Source organism: Vipera ursinii, assembly GCF_947247035.1.
Source record: "Vipera ursinii genome assembly, contig: scaffold_370, whole genome shotgun sequence".
In the NCBI taxonomy this organism is placed as follows: domain Eukaryota; kingdom Metazoa; phylum Chordata; class Lepidosauria; order Squamata; family Viperidae; genus Vipera; species Vipera ursinii.
Window position 1 is genome coordinate 4,724 of NW_028148282.1, and position 10,277 is coordinate 15,000.

Genomic DNA, 10,277 nt, shown 5'->3' on the forward strand with positions numbered 1-10,277 from the left:
CGTATTTACGACGGTCGCAGAATCCCGGGGTCACGGGATTACAATCCAGATGCCTGGCAACCGATTCGTATTTACGACGGTCGCAGAATCCCGGGGTCACGGGATTACAATCCAGATGCCTGGCAACCGATTCGTATTTACGACGGTCGCAGAATCCCGGGGTCACGGGATTACAATCCAGATGCCTGGCAACTGACTCGTATTTACGACGGTCGCAGAATCCCGGGGTCACGGGATTACAATCCAGATGCCTGGCAACTGACTCGTATTTACGACGGTTTGCAGTGTCCCCGGGGGGGGGGGGAGGGTCACGCGATCCTCTTTTGTGACCTTCTGACAAGCAGCAAGCCCGATTCATTAACAAACCGAAGCGATCCACTTCACCAAAGTGGCAAGAAAAGTCGAACAAGGGGACACGTCCCGTCTCGTTTAGCAACGTACCTCCTGAGATCAATGGCCGTAAGTTGAGGACTGCCTCTTTTGGGGGGATGTAGAGCAGCAGCAGCAGCAGTAGCTGAACGGGAAGGCTGGAGAGGGCAAGTCGGGAGACCGACCACATCAGATTCACCCATTTTTAGGACCGTGCGACCTTGGAGGTCATCTAGTCCAACCCCCCTGCTCGAGCAACGAGACCTTTACAGAATCATGGAAGGACAGAGGTGGAAGGGACCTTGGAGGTCATCTAGTCCAACCCACTGCTCAAGCAGGAGATCGTTCCAGAATCATGGAATGACAGAGTTGGAAGGGACCTTGGAGGTCATCCAGTCCAACCCCTTGCTCAAGCAGGAGACCCTTACAGAATCGTAGAATAATAAGACTTGGAAGGGACCTAGAGGTCATCTAGTCCAACCCCCTGCCCAAACAGGACACCCCTATAGAATCGTAGGTTAATAGAGTTGGAAGGGACCTGGAGGTCATCTAGTCCAACCCCCTGCTCAAGCAGGAGATCCTTAGAGAATCATAGACTCCTGGAGTTGAACACGACCTTGGAGGTCATCTAGTCCAACCCCCTGCTCAAGCAGGAGATCCTTCCAGAATCATTGAATGACAGAGTTGGAAGGGACCTAGGAGGTCATCCAGTCCAACCCCCTGCGGATGGAGGAGACCCTTCCAGAATCATAGAATGACAAGAGTTGGAAGGGACCTTGGAGGTCATCCAGTCCAACCCCTTGCAAAAGCAGGAGAGCCTTACAGAGTCATATTGGAAGGGATCTTGGAGGTCATCTAGTCCAACCCCCTGCGCAAGGAGGAGACCCTTACAGTTATAGGATGACAGAGTTGGAAGGGACCTAGGAGGTCATCCAGTCCAACCCCCTGCGGATGGAGGAGACCCTTCCAGAATCATAGAATGACAGAGTTGGAAGGGACCTTGGAGGTCATCCAGTCCAACCCCTTGCTCAAGCAGGAAAGGTTTACAGAGTCATAATGGAAGGGATCTTGGAGGTCATCTAGTCCAACCCCCTGCGCAAGGAGGAGACCCTTACAGTTATAGGATGACAGAGTTGGAAGGGACCTTGGAGGTCATCCAGTCCAACCCCCTGCTCAAGCAGGAGATCCTTCCAGAATCATTGAATGACAGAGTTGGAAGGGACCTAGGAGGTCATCCAGTCCAACCCCCTGCGGATGGAGGAGACCCTTCCAGAATCATAGAATGACAAGAGTTGGAAGGGACCTTGGAGGTCATCCAGTCCAACCCCTTGCACAAGCAGGAGAGCCTTACAGAGTCATATTGGAAGGGATCTTGGAGGTCATCTAGTCCAACCCCCTGCGCAAGGAGGAGACCCTTACAGTTATAGGATGACAGAGTTGGAAGGGACCTAGGAGGTCATCCAGTCCAACCCCTTGCTCAAGCAGGAGATCCTTCCAGAATCATTGAATGACAGAGTTGGAAGGGACCTAGGAGGTCATCCAGTCCAACCCCCTGCGGATGGAGGAGACCCTTCCAGAATCATAGAATGACAGAGTTGGAAGGGACCTTGGAGGTCATCCAGTCCAACCCCTTGCTCAAGCAGGAAAGGTTTACAGAGTCATAATGGAAGGGATCTTGGAGGTCATCTAGTCCAACCCCCTGCGCAAGGAGGAGACCCTTACAGTTATAGGATGACAGAGTTGGAAGGGACCTTGGAGGTCATCCAGTCCAACCCCCTGCGGATGGAGGAGACCCTTCCAGAATCATAGAATGACCTTGGAGGTCATCTAGTCCAGTCCCCTGCCTCAAAGTAGGAGACCCTTAACAGAATCATGGAATAACCTTGTAGAAGAGGAACTTGGAGGTCATCTAGTCCAGCCCCCTGCTCAAGCAGCAGAACCTTACAGAATGACAGAGTTGGCTGTCGCTAAACGAACCGTCGAGAAGTCCCTCCCGTCCGTAAGTCGAGGACTGTGATTTTTTTTTTCCTCTCAAGGTTTTTAAATACTCCTTATCCGACCAGCAGGAGGCGACGTTGGACCGCTTTCATCCTTGTTTGCCGGAGAACCCTTGGCGGCTTTTTCCATTTCTTTTTTCCAGAAACATCCATAGAAAGGGCCTGACTTAGAATATATTTAATCTCTAAACATTAAAAAAAAAAGATTTCAAGGCATCGCATGAAATACGAGCCAGGCTTCCTGCTTTGGCAAAAACAACAAGTTCTTCGGTTTTTTCCAAAAAGTCTTTTTTTTCGGGTGGGAGGAAAAAAAAAAAGCACCAAGGACAAAGTTTGCCTCGGACTTTTAGAAAAGGAATGTCCAACTTTTGCGCTTTTAAGACCTCTGGACTACAACTCCCAGAATGCCCCAGCCGGCCTTCCTCGAAGGCAGTGTCTGAATTTTTCGGCCATTTGGTTAAAGCCTTTCGCTCAACCCTTCCGGACGTTGCCTTAGAACAGGGGTCTGCAAACTTGGCAACTTGGTGGACTTCGACTCCCAGAATTCCCCAGCTGGGCTCCCAGAATCCCGCTCCCCCTCCCCCCCCTCACGTGCCGGCTGGGGAATTCTGGGAGATGAGGTCCACCAGTTTGGTGGACGTCAGCCGGTCTTCCAAGGCAGGGGTCTGCAACCTTGGCGAGTTGAAACTTTGTGGACTTCAACTCCCAGAATTCCCCAGGTTGCTCTCAGAATCGCCCCCCCCTCCCACTTTGCTGGCTGGGGAATTCTGGGAGATGAAGTCCACCAGTTGGTGGACTTCATCCGGGCTTCTAAGGCAGGAGTCTTCAAACTTGGACAAGTTGAAAACTAATGGACTTCGACTCCCAGAATTCCCCAGCTTGCTCTCAGTATTCCCCCCCCTTTCTGGCTTGGGAATTCTGGGAGATGAAGTCCACCAGTTTGGTGGACGTCAGCCGGTCTTCAAAGGCAGGGGCCTGCAAACGTGGCGAGTTGAAAATGTGTGGACTTCGACTCCCAGAATTCCCCAGCTTCTTCCCAGAATTCCCCCATGCCGAATGGGGAATTCTGGGAGATGAAGTCCACCAGTTGGTAGACTTCATCCGGGCGTCTCAGGCAGGAGTCTTCAAACTTGGACAAGTTGAAAACTTGTGGACTTCCACTCCCAGAATTCAACTCCAATCGTGCGCTCCCCCCCCCACCACTTGCTGGCTGGGGAATTCTGGGAGATGAAGTCCACCAGTTGGTGGATGTCAGCTGGGCTTCTAAGGCAGCGGTCTCCAAACCTCACCACTTTCAAGGCTGGAGGGCTTCTGCTCCCAGAATTCCCCCCGCCGCCCGCCAGCCTGGGGGAATTCTGGGACTTGAAGTCCACCGGCCTTTTCAGATTCCAGGTTTGAAGAGCCCTGCCTTAGAAGCCCAACACTGGGCCACAAACTAACAATGTGGGGTTAAGATCACCCGAGAAGGTTGGCGGGGAAGGGGGTGTGTGTGAAACCGTGGCGGGTTAGTTTGAGGTCCACGGGATTGTGGGAATGGAAACACTGACCGATTCCGAGGTTGTTCTGAGGTTGTGAGGTTGTCTCCCGGCGATTGGCCCAAAGTCACCCAGCCGTCTTTCGTGCCCAAGGCGGGACTAGAACTCTCCGTCTCCTGGTGATTGGCCCAAACTCACCCAACCGTCTTTCGTGCCTAAGGTGGGACTAGAACTCACCGCCTCCTGGTGATTGGCCCAAAGTCAGCCAGCCGTCTTTCATGCCTAAGGCGGGACTAGAACTCACCGTCTCCTGGTGATTGGCCCAAACTCACCCAACCGTCTTTCGTGCCTAAGGTGGGACTAGAACTCACCGCCTCCTGGTGATTGGCCCAAAGTCAGCCAGCCGTCTTTCATGCCTAAGGCGGGACTAGAACTCACCGTCTCCTGGTGATTGGCCCAAAGTCAACCAGCTGTCTTTCATGCCTAAGGCGGGACTAGAACTCACCATCTCCTGGTGATTGGGCCAAAGTCACCCAGCTGGCTTTCGTGCCTAAGGCGGGACTAGAACTCACCGTCTCCCGGCGATTGGCCCAAAGTCACCCAGCCGTCTTTCGTGCCCAAGGCGGGACTAGAACTCACCGCCTCCTGGTGATTGGCCCAAAGTCACCCAGCTATCTTTCGTGCCCAAGGCGGGACTAGAACTCACCGCCTCCTGGTGATTGGCCCAAAGTCACCCAGCCATCTTTCGTGCCTAAGGCGGGACTAGAACTCACCGTCTCCCGGCGATTGGCCCAAAGTCACCCAGCTGTCTTTCGTGCCCAAGGCGGGACTAGAACTCTCCGTCTCCTGGTGATTGGGCCAAAGTCACCCAGCCGTCTTTCGTGCCTAAGGCGGGACTAGAACTCACCGTCTCCTGGTGATTGGCCCAAAGTCACCCAGCCGTCTTTCGTGCCTAAGGCGGGACTAGAACTCACCGTCTCCTGGTGATTGGCCCAAAGTCACCCAACCGTCTTTCGTGCCTAAGGCGGAACTAGAACTCACCGTCTCCTGGCGATTGGCCCAAAATCACCCAGCCGGCTTTCGTGCCCCAGGCGGGACTAGAACTCACCGTCTCCCAGCGATTGGCCCAAAGTCACCCAGCCGTCTTTGATGCCTAAGGCGGGACTAGAACTCCCCGTCTCCTGGCGATTGGCCCAAAGTCACCCAGCCGGCTTTCGTGCCTAAGGCGGGACTAGAACTCACCGTCTCCTGGTGATTGGCCCAAAGTCACCAAGCCAGCTTTCGTGCCCAAGGCGGGACTAGAACTCACCGTCTCCTGGTGATTGGCCCAAAGTCACCCAACCGTCTTTCGTGCCTAAGGCGGGACTAGAACTCACCGTCTCCTGGTGATTGGCCCAAAGTCACCCAGCCCTCTTTCGTGCCTAAGGCGGGACTAGAACTCACCGTCTCCCGGCGATTGGCCCAAAGTCACCCAGCCGTCTTTCCTGCCTAAGGCGGGACTAGAACTCACCGTCTCCTGGCGATTGGCCCAAAGTCCCTCAGCTGCCTTTCGTGCCGAAGGCGGGACTCGAACTCACCGTCCCCATCTGATTAACCACCTTGGAATCCAACGGGCCACAGTTAAGCCAATCCGAACCTTTTCCGAGGAGTCAATTGGGCGAAGGAAAAAGCTTTTCTTGCTGATGACTTTTGGCATTCCTTACTCGAATTCTACAACGGCTCCGGGAAGGAAGGAAGTTGTACAATTCCACGGAGGAGGAAAAAGCCATTTTATTTTTATTTTTTAAGTGTGAAGGTCACGGATTTCGACAACCTCCCCTCCCCACGCCCCACCCTCCGCCTTGTCCTTTTATAGCCGGAATATATTTTTATTTTTTTTACCGTATCTCCTTGCCGGAGGAGGCAGGCGGAAATTTACTCCCAGGAGGAAATCTACTCCCAGGATTATTATCGGGGAGATTTTCCTGGAGCAGAACATTAGGGAGATGAATCAAGGGATGTCAAGGATCCTTCACCGGGAAGTGGGGGGAGAGTTGTGCGACACACCCTGGATGGGCAACAACACACTGGGGCCGGCTGGCCTTGACTCTTCTCGGAGTTCACGGCCTCGGCAAGCAAACAAAAAAAAAGAGAAATATTTGCAACCCGGAGCAAAAAAAGGAAGAAAGTTGAATCAAGTTTTATTCCTTCGATTTAACTGCTGGCGGCTGCTGGGGGTGGAAGGGGGAGCTTGCAATGAAAAATCCCCAATTATTTATTGTGGAAATCTCTCGGAGACCAGCCAGGACCCCATAATCCTTTCCTCCTCCTCCTCCTCCTTCTTCCTCCCCCTCCCCTCTTCTTCTTCCTCCTCCTCCTCCTCCTCCTCGTCTTCCTCCTCTTCTTCTTCTTTTTCTTCTTTTCTCCTCTTCCTCTTCTTCTTCTTCCTCCTCCTCTTCCTCCTCTTCTTCCTCCTACTTCTTCTTCTTCATCTTCATCTTCCTCCTCCTTCCTCCCCCTCCCCCTCTTCTTCCTCCTCCTCCTCCTCCTCTTCTTTTTCTTCTTCATCTTCCTCCTCCTCTTCCTCCTCCTCTTCCTCCCCTCCCTCTCTTCTTCTTCCTCCTCCTCCTCCTCTTCTTTTTCTTCTTCTTCTTCATCTTCCTCCTCCTCGTCTTCCTCCTCTTCTTTTTCTTCTTTTTTCTCCTCTTCTTCTTCCTCCTCCTCTTCCTCCTCTTCCTCCTACTTCTTCATCTTCATCTTCTCCTCCTCCCCCTCCCTCTCTTCTTCTTCCTCCTCCTCCTCTTCTTTTTCTTCTTCTTCCTCTTCTTCCTCCTCCTCTTCCTCCTCCTCTTCCTCCTCTTCTTCTTCTTCTTCTCCTTCTTCTCCTTCTTCTTCTTCTTCTTCTCCTCTTCCTCCTCCTCCTCCTCCTCCTTCTCCCTCCTCCTCCTCCTCCTCCTCCTCTTCTTCTTCTTCTTCTTCTTCTTCTTCTTCTCCTCTTCCTCCTCCTCCTCCTCCTCCTTCTCCCTCCTCCTCCTCCTCCTCCTCTTCTTCTTCTTCTTCTTCTTCTTCTTCTTCTTCTTCTCCTCTTCCTCCTCCTCTTCCTCCTCCTCCTCCTTCTCCCTCCTCCTCCTCCTCCTCTTCTTCTTCTTCTTCTTCTTCTTCTTCTCCTTCTCCTCCTCCTCCTCCTCCTCCTCCTCCTCCTCCTCTTCTTCTTCTTCTTCTTCTTCTTCTTCTTCTTCTTCTTCTTCTTCTCCTCTTCCTCCTCCTCTTCCTCCTCCTCCTCCTTCTCCCTCCTCCTCCTCCTCTTCTTCTTCTTCTTCTTCTTCTTCTTCTCCTTCTCCTCCTCCTCCTCCTCCTCCTCCTCCTCCTCTTCTTCTTCTTCTTCTTCTTCTTCTTCTTCTTCTTCTTCTTCTTCTTCTTCTTCTTCTTCTTCTTCTTCTTCTTCTTCTTCTTCTTCTTCTTCTTCTCCTTTTCTTCCTCCTCCTCCTCCTCCTCCTCTTCTTCTCCTTCTCCTTCTTCTTTTTCTCCTTGTCTTTCTGTCTGCATTCCAGCTTTTCTCACACTCCTCTCTGGCTGCTTTGTTGTAGTTGAAACGCAATATTGTGCAGCCCACACCCGGGTCTTGAGAGGGGTCAGGAGAATGATTGTGTTGGAACGAAGCCCAACGGACGTCAACGAGGGACTTTCGCCCAGACCATACTCAGGCTAGCAAGTTGCAGTGAGAACGGGGAGACAGTGAATTCTAGTTCTGCTTGAGGAATGAAAGCCAGTTGGTTGACGTCCGGCCAATCACCAGCGGGTGGCGGGTTCTCGTGGGAGACTCCCAAGGAGATGGTGAATTCTAGTCCTGGCTCAGCCAGGAAAGCCATCTCGGGGACTTTGCGCCAATCACCAGGAGACAAGGAGTTCTAGTTTTACCTTAGGCATGAAAGATGGCTGGGTGACTGTGGACCAAACACCAGGAAATGGTGAATTCTAGTTCCTTTTTAGGCATGAAAGCCAGCTGGATGACTTTGGCCAAATCACCAGGAGACGGGGAGTTCTAGTCCCGCCTTAACTATGAAAGCCAGCTGGGTGACTTTGGCCCAATCACCAGGAGACGGAGAGTTCTAGTCCTGCCTTAGGCATGAAAGGCAGCTCTGTGACTTTGGCCCAATCACCAGGAGATGGTGAGTTCTAGTTCTGCCTTGGGCAGGAAAGCCAGCTTTGTGATTTTGGGCCAATGACCACGAGATAGTTGGTTCTAGTCCCCCACTTAGTGCTAAAAACCAGTTGGGTGACATTGGGCTGATCACCAGGAGATGGTGAGTTCTAGTTCCACAATAGGTATGTAAGCCAACTGGGTGACTCTGGGCCAATCACCAGGAGACGGTGAGTTCTAGTCCCGCCTTAGGCCCCAAAGTCAGTTTGGTGAGTTTGGGTCAGTGACCAGGAGAACGGCAAGTTCTAGTCCCACCTTTGTCCTGAAAAGTGGCTGGCTGACTTTGGACCAATCACCAGGCAACGGTGAGTTTCAGTCTTGCGTTAGGGACAGAAGTGGCTGCCTGACTTTGGGTCTGTCCCTCCTTCTCAGACCTATGTCTGTATTATCTTTCGAGCAGGTTTTCCCAAATCACCATCCTCTGGCCCTCATAGTTTGAGAGGATGTTTTGACGGTCACTAAATGAATGGTTATAAGTTGAGGACTACAGATGGGGAATGATTGGCACCCTGAACCTGGGGTCAAAAGGAAACCTTGTCTATTTGTAAAGAATGACTGATGGCGTGCTGTATTTGTTCCTAATGAATGACGTACTATCTATCACTAATGAATGGCCACGTATGACAGGGCTGGGAGCTGTTGCGGTCGCCAAAGATCGGCACCCGATAAGGATACAACGCCCGTTCTCCTTCGTAACTTAAAAAAAAAGCTCTCGGGTTTAAAAATAGCTTGCAGAGAGGTCTATTTGAGGAAATTGCAAATGACCTCATAAATTCTTCCTTTCATTTTTTTTTTTTTGCAAAGGATGAAGGGAAGATGCAACCAGTCTGAACTTTTCGGTCATAAAGTGGCTGTGGGCATGACGGGGAAAAATTCGTTCGTGACCAAGACTTTGTACGAAATCTGCTTTTCCATTTTTTTGCAAGGGAATAGGAGGCATCCTCGACTTACGACCACCCTTTCTTGACAGGAGTCAATTATTTTTAAAGCACTGCAAACAGGAAAATCTTATCAGCAGCTCAGGAAATTCCTATTATTCTTATTTATTATCGGTGGGGGAAATGGCTGCCTGAGGTTAATGGATGGCTTGGCCCTCAGCCGAGAAAAGATACCGGAAAAGAAATAGTTCTATTATCTGGCACATCCCGTCCATTTGCCCACCCTGAGATATATTTTCATTGTGTGAGGGAATAAATTAAGTCTCCTGTTTTTGTAAAGGAAGTGGCAGGCTTGTGCCTCTGATTTTGTTTCTTTTGCAAGGAAGCTATTTATTTATTTTGTTTTAAATTTGACTTTATTATTTTATTTTATGTTATTATTTCATTTCCTTTCATTCTGCTTCATTTTACTTCATTATTTCATTTCATTTCATTCCACTGTATTTCATTTTATTATTTTATTTTATTATTTTATTTTATTTTACCGTTTCATTCCTTTATTTTTTGATTTCATTTCACTCCACTCCACTCCACTTCATTTTATTTTATTTTGTTATTATTTCATTTCCTTTCATTCTAATTTATTTTATTATTTCATTTCATTTCATTCCATTATTGGTTCATTTCGTTTCTTCCACTCTATTTTATTTTATTTTATTATTATTTTATTTTACCTTTTCATTCCTTTATTTTTTGATTTCATTTCACTCCACTCCACTCCACTCCATTTTATTTTATTTTATTTTGTTATTTCATTTCCTTTCATTCCATTATTGCTTAATTTCATTTCTTCCACTGTATTTTATTTTTATGATGATGATGATGATGATGATGATGATGATGATGAGTCCTTTGGGAGATAGGGCGGCATATAAGTCCCAATAATAAATAAATAAATAAATAAAATTTTATTTTACTGTTTCATTCCTTTATTTTTTTATTTCATTTCACTCCACTCCACTCCATTTTATTTTATTTGCTTCTTGTTTCATTTCATTTCATTCTACTTTTATTTTATTTCATTATTTCATTTCATCGAATTCCACTTCATTTCATTTCATTTTACATTTCGGTTTTATATTTTGTTTTGTTATTGTATTTTATATTTTATTTTATTATTTTGTTTTACCATTTCATTCCTTTATTTTTTTTATTTCATTTCGCTCCACTCCGCTCCGCTCCACTCCACTTCATTTTATTTTATTTTATTATTTTATTTTATTTATTTTATTTTATTTTATTTTATTTTATTTTATTTTATTTTATTATTTTATTTTATTTTATTTCATTTATTTTATTTTATTTTATTATTTTATTT

General features: G+C 48.5%; 1 long non-coding RNA gene across 1 annotated transcript; it reads right to left on the reverse strand.

Annotated features, from left to right (window-relative positions):
- Window positions 1-9,455: 9,455 nt before the first annotated feature.
- On the reverse strand, window positions 9,456-10,186 carry LOC310650623. The gene is made up of 2 exons (XR_014494407.1): window positions 9,877-10,186; window positions 9,456-9,633 (listed from the first exon to the last, which is right to left on the reverse strand). It is a non-coding gene; the product is annotated as an uncharacterized lncRNA (long non-coding RNA).
- Between the last annotated feature and the right edge of the window lie 91 nt (window positions 10,187-10,277).